We start from the raw sequence: 14,966 nt of genomic DNA on the forward strand, positions 1-14,966 counted from the left end.
TGCAATGATAGGGATTTCCTGCCTGTGTTTGCAGCAAATGTTTCCTTTGATTTAGATAGGACTGACTTGTACCAGTGAGCGGAGACCTCTGGGACAGTGAGGTTCTTTTGGTTCTTTATTGTTCACTGCTATCCTTGTCAACGCCATTATTGTCGTCATCATAAGCCAGCATGCGCACATGCATGCACATGACCATGGGCTTCCGAGCTTGTGTTGGGTTAAAGTGTGGAATCTCTAAGTGGGAAAGCTCAAAAACGTTTTCTCAGGAGCACTTCCTGTGCCAAATATTTACTATGAGCATTTATTATATTCCATCTGTTTTATGCTGAATTCATTCATGTTGTGTCCATCAAAATCCTTGTGGGGAGAAGGTATAGAAATCCAATTTATCTTAGCATATGCGTTGATTCACCGCAAGGTCTGATGTTGAGTTTCAGGAGCAATTCAGCCGCCCGTGAGGTAAACTGACCCCTTTTACCACACATGCCCCACTGTGAAGTGTTGTGCTGCCTGTAGCCCAAAGCAGTGAGACTAAGCAAGCAGAAGCTGGGGCCTCTGGAACTGTGAGCTGTGTAATTTTCCTTATGATCAACTGTTTCAGGTGTTCTGTCATAGCCATGGAAAGCTGACTACGGAAATGGATAAACATCCATGACAGGAGTTCATCTTCCTCTGGGGGTGGGGGGGGGGAAGAGAGAGAGAGAGAGAGAGAGAGAGAGACAGGGAGACAGAGACAGACAGAGACAGAGACACAGAGAGACAAAGACAAATATCTTTTAAAATGATTTAAAATGTTTTAAATTTTTTTTGTGTATGAATATTTGCTTACATGTATGTGTGGGCACCATGTGCATGCCTGGTCATGGATCCCCTAGAATTGTGAGCTTCTATGTAGGTGGCTACGTGGGTTTTGAGAATCAAAGTCAGGTCCTCTGGAAGAGCAGCAAATGCTCTTGATTACTGAGCCACTTATCCAGCCCTAGGAAAGAACTTTGCTTTGTTCTGTTTTTTGACACAGGGTTTCCCCGTGTAGCCCTGGCTGTCTTGGAACTTGCTTTGTAGACCAGGCTGACCCTGATTGCAGAGATCCACCTGTTTTTGCCTCCGGGGAGCTGGGAATAAGGCGTGTGCCATCATTCCCAGCTGGAGAAAGGGATTTCTTTTCCTATGGAACCTGTGAATGGGTCAGAGAACAACCTGACAAAGTAGGTTCTCTCCTTCTATTATGTGGGGAGCAATCAGGATCTAATTCAGATCTAAACCAGAGATCTAATTCAGATACAATCCACCCAGTGTGGTGGCAGGCACCTTTACCTACTGAGCCATCCCACCAGTACAGTGTCCTTTCCTTTCAAGGGGTTGGCATGCCAACAGTGTTCTTTGCTGTACCGTATGGAAGATCATGAAGGAGTAACTAACGTAGCACTATGGAACTGTATCTCTCGCTCCTTCTGTGTGACTCTCGGCTTTACTTTCTTTTGCTGCCAGCACCGACCCTGGGCCTTTTTGGCTGTTGGCCACTTTGAACTTAAGCCAGGATAAATGTGGGGTCCAAGAGGAAACACAATCCTTCAATCCTAAATTCATCAATAATAATTTAAAAATTCTTGGAGAAGTTGCTCAGCTGTAGATGGGGACCCTTGCCCTTGCCTGCCTCAGGGCTTGTGGTAAGGGAGATGGAATGTTATAAGTGACCCAGCCCATGTGGTCAGATGGATTGAACGCTACCGGCAGTGTTCCCCATAACCTTCCGTTTGGAGTTGGAGAGAAAGTAGTGTTCCACAATGGATGGATGGCATCCTAGGCAGTGATGATTAAAGAAAGCCTGCATTATTATGCAATATATAATAATATATACTCTTAGTATATCAGACATGTCATGCTCAAGACAATCCAATAAAGCAAATGTATTCTTAGATAAGGACCTCAAGGGGAAGCAATGGCTAAGTGGCTTGACCAAGGGCATACAGGTGATAAGCGGCAAACCTTGAGTTCCCTTTAATTTTAGTTTCTACACACTTTGGTCCTTTCTACTGCCTTGATGGGTCACTTCTCAATCTGCATACATCATAGTAGATGCATTTGCACATCAAGAAATCGTTTTCAATTCCTTGTTCCCCTCTAGAAGCCACCTCAGCATCAAAGGCACTTTGAAGTGTGTACTTCCTTCTAGAGTAGCAAGCCTAAACAAACCCAGGCAATTACCGGATGCTTAACAAGATGAGATGACTGAACCCAGGACTCAGAATGATGCTGGGTCTTTTATGTTTCTTCCTGTCTTTCAGCAAGGGTTCCCTCAGAGGCTTTCTGCTGGTTATGCCCTCAGATAGGTGTGGTATACGAAGATAACTGGTTGCTGACATTCTAAACCTTTAAAGGAAAAAAGATCATCTTTCCATGTATCCATACGAGGCGTTTTTGGGGAGGGCTCTGAGTACGCCTGGGGAATTTGCCCACTGTCTTAGTCAGCTTTCCATTACTGTGACAAAGTTCTGGAAATAATCGGTTGTAAGGAAGAAAGATTTTTAGCAGCTCACAGCTTCAGAAGGTTCGTCTGGGTGAGCTTGGAGGTGTTGCTTTGGTGGGTGTATGTGGTAGAGGAGACTATTCACCTCATGGGAGCGTGGAAACAGAGAGAGGAAAGGGTAAGGATCCAGAGACCTGACTTCCTCACACTGGGAAAAAAGTACTGAACTCTCAAAAATGACTCCGGCTGGAGAGCAAACCATTGACACATACGGGCCTCTGGAGAGCATTCAGGATCCAACCTACAACACCTACTACACTGACAAATATTCTAGGACCACATGGAGTCAGGGAGACGGTGGCTAACCCCAGGAAAGGATGCTGGCAGTTAAAACTATTTTCCACCAATTTCTAGCAAGATGAAATCATTAGGATACGGAGCTGTGTCCATATCTTTGCTTCTCAGTGTCTCCCGACAGTTCCGTCGTAAGACTGCTTCCTCATTGTGCTTTCTTTTCTTCCCCGTGGAGACTGTCAATGCCTGCAGAACAAGAATTTGGCCTTTCATTTTGAGACTCCAGCATCTGGTATCTTGACATGGTAGACGTTCAATAAATATTTATTAAATGAACACTATATATATGGCTATGGTTTATACAGTTTACAACACGATGGTTGAAAATATAAGCATTTATATCCAAAGGTCTACCCAGCGTACCAGTTCTACCACAATAATAAAAACCGAAACTCAAAGGCTGCTGTATAATTTATCAGTAAATTACAAGTACCTCGCCAAATTTTTTATATGCGCACCTCGTTTTAAATCAGACATCATGAAAATTTATGTGCCACATGTTATAAGCCTTGCACTCAGCTGGGTGCAGAGGAGGTGAGGGAGGCTGCAGGAAGGAGGGTGGAGGTGCAGCCTATGTGGAGCCTCTGATCTTGTTGGGAGGCAAGAGAACCACGGTAATTAGGGAACCTCTCCAGGACAGCATGCAATAAGTTTCTCCACTGGAGCTCTGGTGCTCAGTGGGGGCAGTCTAGGGTCTCTTTAGGTTCCCGGGAGGAACTCGGGGTCATACTCAAGACAGGGTTGGAAGAGCGACAAGAAGAAGAGCTGGAAAAAAAATGACACGCGGAAAGGTTAAAGACTTCGGATGACTCAGGTTGGAGAAGAGAAGGCTGAGAGGAAACTGAATCATTTTCTTCAAGACAAAGAAGGGCTCTGGCTGGGGGATGATGGCCAGCTGTCCTCCGTTGCCTCTGCGTGCAGAGCAAGGGGGAACTGGGCTTAGACCGGAGGCAGGGCTAAGATTAGAGAGCAGGAAGAACTTGGCAGTGAAGGATGTTGTATAACCTACTTTTTGAGACAACTTGAGGACTGAAGAGACTCCCACACTCCTGGTCTGAGCCCAGTGGACCAGTACGCAGGTCTGATCTGGCTGGCTGGCTGCAAACAGAGGAGGTGGTCCCATGGCTGCCTCTCTCTGTGTCCTCGATTTCCCGTTGGAAGTTAAGTTCCCAAAATTCGGAGCTGGCAAGGCAGCACCTCCCCCACCCACCACGCACTGCACCAGCGTTCCTGGGCCGGGTAATAATGCCTGTCATTTCCTTTCCCGGGGGAGTGGGGCTGCAACCGCCCTGACAGCCCCGAGGGATTGAAGGCAACTAAAAATAGCGCATTAAATATAATCTGTTGAGGGGCACATTTGCATTGCTTTTCTTTACCCCCGCCTATCTCTTCATCCTTACTGGCGTGCCAGGCCCAGGTCTAGCTCTGGGCATTGAGAATCAGGTTCTGGGTACCAGCTGTTCTCACTTAGTGGTAGAAGGATCGGCATTGTGCGAGATCTAGGGGAGTCATCCATCAAAACTACAGTTGAGGGTCCTCAGGGGTGCTCCTGGCACTCCTCCCTTGGGCCTCTGGGTCCTTTGGAACCCTTCCACGCAGGAAGAGGAGTTGGAAGTGGGGGAGGCAGTGTTGACAAGGAGAGCCAGCCGGGGCTTTGTTCTCCCGTCAGCCACTTCCGTCTGCTACACAGTCTCTCTGAGGTTAAATATTAATTAAGAACAGAATGACAGTGAGAACTGAACAGTGTCACTTTCTGTCCCAACATAAATGCTAATTTCCTTACAGGTATAAAGTAATTCTGGGGTGGGATTGGCAGCCCAGAGAGACTAGCTGGAGAAGGAAAGGAAGCAGGAGATGGGTGGTGGTGGTGGTGGGTTCATGATTAGAACTGGTAAGAGGGGCATGAGATAGGGAAGGTCTGGGTGCTGGCATTGGAGAGGAAGGCCGGGCAGGGCTCGGCTGCTGACAGGCTCTGGTGTAGTCCTAGGCTCTCCATTCTAACAACAGTGATCGGAGAAGTCAGGACAACACTGGTTCCTTTAACTTCTTTAAGACAGGGTTTCTTCTTCTTCTTCTTCTTCTTCTTCTTCTTCTTCTTCTTCTTCTTCTTCTTCTTCTTCTTCTTCTTCTTCTTCTTCTTCTTCTTCTTCTTCTTCTTCTTCTTCTTCCTCTTCTTCTTCTTCTTCCCCTTCTTCCTCTTCTTCCTCTTCTTCCTCTTCTTCCTCCTCCTCCTTCCTCCTCCTCCTCTTCCTCCTTCTCTGCCTCCTCCTCCTCTTCCTCTTCTTCTTCTTCTCTTCTTCTTCTTCTTCTTCTTCTTCTTCTTCTTCTTCTTCTTCTTCTTCTTCTTCTTCTTCTTCTTCTTCTTCTTCTTCTTCTTCTTCTTCTTCTTCTTCTTCTTCTTCTTCTTTTCTTTCCTATATACAAAGCCCTTACAATTGAAAAAGTAGTTATAACATACACCCAGGCCTAGTACTTCAGGTCTATAATCCGATCTACTCGAGAGGCTGAGACAGGATTGTATACATTCAAGGCCACCTTGGTTAGCTGTGTAAGATCCCGTAGCAGAATGAAAAGTCAAAAAAGGACCGTGGATAAGGCTCAGTGTTAAAGTACTTGCTTAGCCTGCAAGAGGCCCTAGGTTAATACCCAATATGGCAAACCCCACAAACAACAGCAGGATGATCAACAAAGCAACAGGAATGCAACCAGCTGTATAAATGGTCAATATTTGCAACTGAGTCTCTTTTTGCATAGATCAGAGACCCCGGCGTACCCAATAGAGTTCCATGACTAAGAGACCATCCTGGCAAAGTCCAGAGCACATTCCTGTGACCCATATGTTCTGGAGTTTGGTGAGGCTCTGAACCTGAACTTCATGCATCACTTGGATGGTTTATCAGACTCTAGAAACTGCTTGCACGTACATAGGCGGGGAATTGGAGACAGAATTGTGAGTTTCTAGTGGAACTGGCAGATCTACAGTGTCCTTTTCAGCATGTGATACTTAACCATAGAGTCACTTTGTGCTTAAGATGACTGCTACAGTTCTAGATAAATGTTTGTATTCTAGGCAGGAAGAGGAAAAAGAGGGGGTCAGAGAAGCAGGTTAAATGGATTAATGAATTTCCCTAGAAATTCTGTTCCAACGTACTGTCTCCAGGAACCTGCAAGAGGCACTGGAAAATATAATCTTCTAGCTGACTACGTGTAGCTCCATTTAAAACCAGTGTTTTTGTTACTCAGCAAAGAGGAGCAAATGGTGGATGACCAAGAGTTTTGCTACACTCTTGTCTCAAGAACCTCTGATCCTGGGGAGAGAGATGTTAGGAAGATCTCAAGTCCAAGTCCCTAGACAAAGCTGGTGGATGGGAGGCTCCTGACCTTGAATGAATGGCTGCTTTGGTTTGAATTCCATCAACTTCCTCTAAGCTCGTTGTCCTAATGGAGGCTGGTGGAGCTAGTGTTTCACCAGGGCTCTGTTATTTGAAAGGATCCTTGTCTTACTCAGCTATGAGCTCTGGACACTGCAGCGTGAACTTGCAGGGGGCAGACATGCCCACTGATGCAATATCGGAATCAACTGCCTTTTTGTAAAAACTTAGATCTGAGGCCCACTCCATGGGAGGGAACTCATACTTTCTACTTCAAATCTGTTCAAAAGGGCAGGGCTGAGGAGGTCATAGCCTTAGCAGGCAACCTATTACTGTTGTTTTGCTAAACGGACACGACATCAAATCACTTTTCAAATATTTTTGTTTATACCCATATATTAGTACCGCAATCTGCCTTGGCTAGAGAGGCTTCTGGTTGAAGTAAACAGTGGTTAGCGTAAAGGCTCATAACTGATTGAAGTCCTGAGAATAAATGATTGCTGAGTGATCAGTCCTAAATGGATATCTATAAAACCCCAAGTGTTAAGGCTCAGGGAGCATCATGAGGGGAACGGAAAGAATGCTAGAAGATACGGAGCACTGCAAAACACTGTCCTCAGGACATGACATGACAGAGTCACTGCGCTCATAAACTCATAGCAGCTGTGATTTATTACCTTTGCAAGATCTGTACAGGATGGAGCCCACCAACAACCCACCCTGGATATGTGAGAGGCGCACAGGGCCCTCCATCTAGCTGAGGAGCCTCTAATAGATGCTAAGGGAGGAGGAGTCATTTTCTGCACTGGTATAGCCCTTAGTAAGTTGCCCGTGCTTTAATAAATAACCCCTCATTCACGCTTATGATGGTGGCCTTAATTAATCTCAGTGGGTCACACACAAAAAGCAACAACAAAAGGCCATGAGGATAGGAGGGGGACTGTCGGGAAGAAGAGGGGTTCAGCAGGTGTGGGTGAAGGATGGGCACTTATCATGGGAGTTGGGAAATGATTAGAATATATTATACGTGAATGAAAATCTCAAATAACAATGGTGATGCTAAGAATAAGGCTAGAAGACGGGCTTGTTACACTGAGGAGCATACCTAGGTGGCAGGGGTGCAGTGGGGGTTGCGGTGTACATCTAGAGTTTGTTTGGTTCCTGATAATCATCATCGTCCTGGCAGCACTTTGCTCCCCACAACTGGAACAGATGGACAAAGGAAGAGAAGACACATTTCCCTCTTGAGAAAGCTACAACTGGGAAAGATGTGGGAGGGGTGAATTGAAAGTCTGCCTGGTTAGGACCATAGGATAGGGCATGCTCAATTCGGTCTATTTCTCCTAGGTCTTTGCACCTTGGCACAGCTGGTCTATGTAATTCCGGTGGATATCTGTAGTGGACTCTCAATCCTTCCCCAGCTCCCCTATCATCTCAAGCCAGAACCTATCCTAGGAGCCTTCGTGCGACTCCCTGATTGTCTCATATGTTCGTTATTATATTCATGGTTTACAATCTCTTCCCAACAAGGATAAGGCTCTCTAGTGGCAGAGAGAGCCACTAGTCTTCCCAGTCCCTCCCCACCTCCCTTTCCATCCAGATCCACTCCTTTTCTGTCTCTCATTAGAAAAGAACAGACTTCTAAGAGATATATTAAAACATATCTCAGCAAAGTATAATAAGATAAAAACGATTGCATTGAAGTTTAAAGGGTATCAAAGCATGCCTACTATGAGCAAGACACTACAGAAGCAAGAAAGGAGCTAGCTTTAAAAATGACACAGGCATCAGATTCTAGAAGCACAGAGATAGAAGACTAAATTCTTGATCTCAGGAAAAAGCAGTGGTAAGAGGGGCTGGGATTTTTAGAACAGAGGGCTGTCTACAAAGGTAACATGGATTTCTGTGAAGGCTTGCAGGAAAAGTCACACATGTATCTGAGACCCGGGAGAGAATGAACCACGGCAGAGGAGAGAACTGGAGCACGTCTGGACAGCAAGTGTTTGGGATACCAAAGTGTTTTCTATTGGGTTGAGGTTTTAACAAGGGGGAACTGTTGCTGTGGGAGTTATGGAGGTTTTAAGTTTTGACCTCTGCTTTTCCTGGAAGAAAACTGTGCTATCATATTCCCATGTGGCTGGAAAGTGCCAGTGAAGGTGTCAGAGCTGGTTTGTGGTGCTATTAGGGGTAAAAAGAGGAGGTGAGAAGCTGGCTCGGTTGGGATCTGGAGTGGTTATCACTGTGGTCTGTGCATTTGGGAAGACCTTAGGAAGGAGGGCTCACGTTAGGTTCTCCTCTCACCCTTTCTTTTTCTGTCTCTCTTAAAATACCCTGTGTTCTTGCAGCAGTGTGGCTGCTAATCTAAAATAAAAACAGCAGGAAATGTAAATGGTCAGGTTCTCCTAGCAACAGGAGCCAGCCCACTCAGGGCGTGTGGAGCAGAGCAAAAATGTCCTGAGGCTGAGATGAGGGTGGCTAGGGTAAGGAGCGAGTCTCCTCTTCCGGACAGCCTCCTCTAACTTCTGGGGGGGACTGGTTAGTGGGCAGACAACTGCTGGCCAGACGGAACCCCTTGTAAGCTGGATCGGCAGAGAACCTAGGGTGGAAAGAAAGCGCAGGGTAAAGAACAGGGTTAGAGAGCAATACTCTGGTGGGACACCCCTCCCTAGGACTGTGGCTGCAGCTGCATCTCTCTCTCAGAGAACTTGGTGTAATAGGGCTAACTCCGTGAGTGGCTAGATGGTAGCTGGGAAGGGCCTCGAATGGCTTCCATGGTACCTTGCAACCAACCCATGGAGTCTTTTCATTTCCAAAGTTATGGAATGAAGGAAGACGCAATGTAGTTTAGGTTCCTAAGTATAGGGAACTGACTGCAGAGACTCTCTAAGGTATCTGGTTTGACACCCTTCTGTGAACGAAGAAACTGAGGTCAAGAGAGGTAAGTGAATTTCCCAGGACACAAAAGTAGTTAGTAGCGGAGGAGGAATTGGAAACCAGGGTTCCAGGCTGAGACATTTCATCTTAAGTCGAAGCTGCTGACAACCCTCCTCTGCTCACAGCTTGATAATTAGAAGCCATGATAACCTTGCTGGGCCCCGGGGTGTGGGGGGGAACTTCAGTCATTTCAGGCACTTTCAAAAAGGCTGAAGGCATTGCGAGACAAACTGGGGGTGAGCACAAGCCCAGAGAGGCGCCATGCAAAAGTAGACCGTGAAAGTGAAAATAGTGTTGTTTGGGAGTAGAAACAAGACCACTTGTGATGGTTCTTGGCATGCCTGGGGTGGGGTGGGGATGGGGGGGAATCTCTCCTAGAGAAAGAGGAGGAAGAACACTTCTTTGTCAGGACTCTGAAGAAGGTGACTTGCTCAAGAGGGCTAACCCGGGTGTGAATGATCTTGAGAGAACCTTGGAAACAATTCTGGCTCCTCGGCTCTCAGAGAGGTCCATGTACCCTAAATGGCATGGATCCCTGTTACATAAGCAGCTCCTTCCTTACTCACACCCTGGCTTGCTTCTGCAACACTCCTACAGCATCTCACCTAGAAAACACCAGGGAGAAAAGGGTTTAGTTACAGCTGAGTACTGGAGACTGGGGTACATGGTTGATCCTACAGGTTCCAGGGGTTGTAGGTAGGGTAGATAAAACAAATGCCTCAGGAGAACTGGCATATCCAGAGATTGATTTCAAAACAAGCTGTACTGGCCTACATTTGATCTCTCTGTGCCTATCTGCGTGCTTCACTTTGCCATGGACATCCCCCAGCACCTAAGAGTGTCTTCGGTTCTTGTTTTCCTGTGTTGCTTTACCCTTCCTGGCTAAAGTCCCAAATAGAGATATTCAGTTGATTATTAGAATGAACATGGAATTTAATGTCTGTAGCTTGATTCAAATTTCAGGTTGTCGGCTATGTGACCTTAGACAACTTCTCTTGATTCTGAATATTGGCTTCTTCAACAGTAAAAATGAGAGCGATGAGGTTTGTTTCAGCAATCTATAGGGAAACCTAGAATAGCCAGACATACAACAGGCACTCAATAAGTATTGCTCTCTACACTTCTTACTTGTGGTTGCAGTTGCTCAGAGACCAGGTGGGAGATCCAACTGCTATTGCCAAGTCAGGGAATGCTATTTTCCAGGTAGCCCAACATGGAGCTGTGATTATAATTCTTTCTCACACGAAAATGGTTTTGCTTTTGTAATTAACGAACTCAGCTCTGATGGTTGATCTGGGAATGTCATTTCTCTGTCTTCCTTTTCACCATCGTATCCCTGTTGCAGCAAGCACACCATAGACATTTGATACGTTGTTTATGTGTAAAAAGATACATTGCTATTGATAGTCAACCAACAAAAAAATATCTAAAACAGCGAATGGATGGAGTGGATGTTGGATGTTTGGACTGCTTTAGGGTTCTCTTTAAGGCTAGGTCTAGGAAGACAGCCTATCAAGACAGCCTATCAAGCTGTAACCCTATTCTGGACAGCTCCTTCACTCAATCAAGACCATAGGCTGCAAGGATTGTTGTAATTAGATTTTGACAAGGTAGGAGCATGTATGTGTGTGCATGCTTGTGTGTGTAGGTATATGTGTGAGTGCATGCATGTATGTGTATGTATGAGTGTATGCACATGTATTTGTACATGCATGTATCTGTATATGCATGTGTGTATGCACACAAGTATGTGCATTTATGTGTGTGTGGATGTGTGTGTGTGTGTGTGTGTGTGTGTGTGAATGTGTGTCTTCCAGCAGCACAGATGGACACATTTCACTGAAGTATCTTCCAAGGAATTTGTTCTTTTTTCTTAGTTATGACTCCATACTCCTTCCACCTCTGTCTTTGCCTAATTCTGTCTCTCCTTGTACACAGAGTTGTGCATTTGAATTTTGATCCTGCCATTTTAACTCCAGTTTCTATCACTGTGCATAGTACCGGTCCATGGGACTGCTTGTCCATTGTTTCCGTGTTGCTGGAGTTGTAAAAAATCAATGTCCCATTGATGAGATGATAACTTCTGCATCCAAAGGGGCCCAGCATTGAGCCGCTGGGAAATTGCAGAGTCAGCCTACCAATGACTCAGCAAGTGAGGTCCGGGAGAATCACAGCCCACCCCTCCCGAGAAGTGTGCATGCACCGAGACCACCACAAGTCCTGTAGTCTCAAAAGCACTAGCGTTATTTTTTTCTGTTTCCCTTCTGTACAAACACATTCCACTCATGCCACAGGGATTAAACTTTCAGACTTCTACAGTGAAAATAAGGTGTTTGTCTTTTCCTTTCTGAAATAAAGGTCCTGGCTCCAGGAATGAAGCTGCCTGATATCATTATCCGTGGGACTGGTGGAAAGTAAGAAAATTGTATTTCTCTTCGTGGGTGGGAAATCAGGTCAGGCTCTGCCAAGGTATAGCAAACTCCCTCGGGCTGTAGAGAGCATGTTCTGGTTTCTGCCCAGAAAAACTATAGAGGAAAACTGTGGCTGCCTACTACCGAGTATCGGGGGGGAAGGCGGAGATATTTTTAACATACGGAATATCAGTGAACAGAATGCGAAGGAACTCGGAAACTTATTCCAATAAATAAGAAGCATATGCTCTGCTCAAAGCAAACCCAGCTTTTGCTATATACAAATTTCACAAAGGAAAAATAGGCTGGGGATTGCATTTGGTGATGAAAAGCGGGCTACTATACCACTGACTGCAGGAGACCTGGAAAATGGAGTGAGAAGAGTGGCGAGTGGGTCACGGTGCAGGAGCCTCAGCGATCCCGTCTTGTGGGTCCCAGTTAGTTTTGGACCCTCTGGCGCAGAAGACACCCACTCTAACACCCCCTTTGTGATGACAGGGGACTCTAGCAGCCATCAGAACGTCATCTCTTGAATAGTCAGGCATGCAAAATGCCTGTCTTGGTGGCAGAGATGCCTAGGTTTAGAAAAAAGAGAAAGAAAAGAAAACAAAGCATGGCACTTTGGATTTCATGTGACAGGTTCTTCCTCTTGCAACTAAGGAAGGCAATTTATATTCATCTCATTAGCAAGGCTCTTGTAATTGGGGGATATTAATTTTATTGCTAAACCTGACAAATATTTTACTCTCTCCTGTAGAGGGTAATTGCATCCCCAACAGCCTCTCCTTTGTGCCGCCAGATGGAAAGGATGTGTGTTTGCCATTTTCATTAATACAATTAGTCCCTCAGCATCTCGGCTGCTCCCTCCCTAGCTTCACACTGCCTGGGTCCTGGAGGAGGGAGAGTAGGAGGAAGGAGAGGAGGAGGCCAGTCTGACTAGGACTTAGGTGCTGAGGAGGCTGTGGCCAGGGGTTGGCAGGGAGCTGCTGAGAAACTGTTGAGAGCCAGCTAGAACAGCGCCTGGAGGCTGCCAAGCACTAAACCACAACAACAACATCACCGCTGCCGCCACCACTGACAACTGTGTGGTTAGGGAGCAACAAATCAGTAGGCTGCCTAGAACTCCCTGGGGCGTCATCACGATCCCAGAAGGGCGTGCATGCACATGTGGACGCCTCTGCTACCCTGCCTCCAGGACTGTTTGCCTGACTATGCTCCTGCTGCAGCTGCCCTCTGCTTGCTTGTGCTCTGTGCTCCAGTCTGTCCGTGCAGGCTGTTAGGAGGGCCTGGGAGCAGCTTCGGAAGGAGCAGGGTTGCGTGTTCTCTCTTCCTTGGGAAATGGTATTAAACACCGTGCAGTTATTGCCTGGTCCTCTGCATGTGCACCCAGATCAAATTCCTTCTTGCTTTCCCACGCCAAAGGCTGCTAACTGTTCCGAAGTTTTACGGTGCTCTTTCCTACTCAGCCACCGTAGTGAGGCTCAGCTGGTTGCAATCTCTGTTTATGCATTTCTTGAAGAGGTGGACATGATGGCTGAAGGCACAGGGTACATCCACTCACAGGACGCCAAACGAAAGGGACAGTGTCCTATGTGGATCAGCCCACCTTCAGGTGTTGGTCAAGGGTGTCCTGGAGACCCTGAAAATAATACAGGCTATTGTTACTGCTTTTGTTTGAACACCTGAGCCATGTGGTTAGACTTTGCCACTGAGGACACCACACAATATGGCTACAGGACAATGAGCAATCAAACCAATACTGACTGGGACACTTTCTCCCTATCTACCAGCACCTAAAGCGGCTATACAGGCTGTTGTAGAACAAAAGCCATCAGAAGTGCTAGCCAGTTGTGAATTATAACAGTGACAAGCGTGGCAAGAGAAGGTCATGAGTGCAGCAGTGCATGAAAACCAACTGAGTGGATTTCAGGCCCGCTTTTCAGGAGACGTGTGTGCCCAGCACTGTAATCTATCCAGGAGCCAGGAATAAAGTTACTACTAGTATTTTACTGAATGAGCATAGTACCAACTCACCCTCTCTATGGGCATCTCTCTATCAATAGATTGACTAGGGCAGCTCAGACCTCACCAGGGACGTTTCCTTGTGTAGTGAATAGCTCTTACTGCAAAAATCTGTAAGTGTTTGAAATGTAGAGAATAATGGAGCAGTCGGTCACAAATGAGACCTCTAACTCACCCCCTTTCCTCCCCAGGCTCAGGGACCACGGTGAAAGAGGAGGCAGAAAGATTAAAGGGAGTAATAGAGGGAAGTGGTGCCTTGTGGACATGATGGGGTCACTACACCTATACACTCATAGCCACTGTAGTCGCCTATACAAAACCCATTCGAAATCAAGCCAGTCAACGGGCCAAGGACTGATTGGCAAACCTACTTTTGGCTGAGAAGCTATCGACAGTTGATGGCTTCTAGCTGAGTGATAGTACACTTTACTCAGTGCTGTGGTTTCTGGTAGGTCCACTGTGGTCCAGGGTTTGGCTCTATACCCACGAGTATATGATGAGCAACACAAATTGCAGTCAGTGGTCTATTACAAAAACAGAAGACAGGCAGGAGGCAGAAGGTAGGAGTGTCAGAGAGGAGATGTATCCAGGAAAGGATAGATATGATTGAATATGATGAAGGATGAATCACACATATGTATGAAAGTCTCAAAAAATTTTAAAAATTAATCAAGATGTATTTACCTTAAAAACCAGGGAGGTGGGGGTGGAGGGATAGCTCAGGGGTTTAGAGCACTTGCTGATCTTGCAGAGGGCCTCAGTTTGATCCCCAGGACGCAGATGATTCTTCACAACCATCTGTAACTCTAGTTCCAGTGTACTCCCTTGTCTGGCTTCCTCGGGCACTGCACACATGTGGTACGAATGCTTACACACAGTGAAACACTCATACACATAAAAAAACCTTTAAAAGCAAGGCAAATAAAACCAAACCAAAAGCACAGTCACAATCTTAGAAAGCACATGTACAGTCCACCGGCTGTTAGCTAGTGCTTCCTCTGACTGTCACTGGTATTCTGGAGACTGATGGCTTAAATGACGAGTGTTTATGGCTCCTAGTTCTGGAAGTTGAAAGACCAAGGTCCAGGTGCTGGCTAATCCAGCATCCCTGGAGAGGGCTGTCTTCCTGGTCTGGACTACTGTCTAATAGTCTTCCCTGTGTAACCTCCCATGTTGAGGAAAGATAGGTGCAAAGCTAGCCCTATTTGCTTTTTTGTTTGTTTGTCTTTTGAGACAAGGTCTCATCATAAAACCCACACTGGCTTGAATCTCACTATGTAACCCAGATTGGCCTAAAACTTGTGAATGATCCTACTGCTTCTGTTTCCCAGTGCTGGGACTACAAGCATGGACCACCAGGCCTTTCTTCTTATAAGGTCACTGATCTCACCACGAGGGAATCACCCT

General features: G+C 46.2%; 1 long non-coding RNA gene across 2 annotated transcripts; it reads right to left on the minus strand.

Moving 5' to 3' along the window:
- Positions 1–92: 92 nt before the first annotated feature.
- LOC103693043 (uncharacterized) lies at positions 93–4,472 on the minus strand. Of its 2 annotated transcripts, none has more exons than XR_015627604.1 (3): positions 3,831–4,472; positions 2,904–3,007; positions 93–420 (listed from the first exon to the last, which is right to left on the minus strand). It is a non-coding gene; the product is annotated as an uncharacterized LOC103693043 (long non-coding RNA). The 2 variants fall into 2 exon arrangements; XR_015627605.1 differs by lacking the exon at positions 93–420 and adding an exon at positions 1,893–2,492.
- Between the last annotated feature and the right edge of the window lie 10,494 nt (positions 4,473–14,966).

The sequence above is a fragment of the Rattus norvegicus genome, chromosome 8, assembly GCF_021556685.1.
Source record: "Rattus norvegicus strain SHRSP/BbbUtx chromosome 8, alternate assembly SHRSP_T2T, whole genome shotgun sequence".
NCBI lineage: Eukaryota > Metazoa > Chordata > Mammalia > Rodentia > Muridae > Rattus > Rattus norvegicus.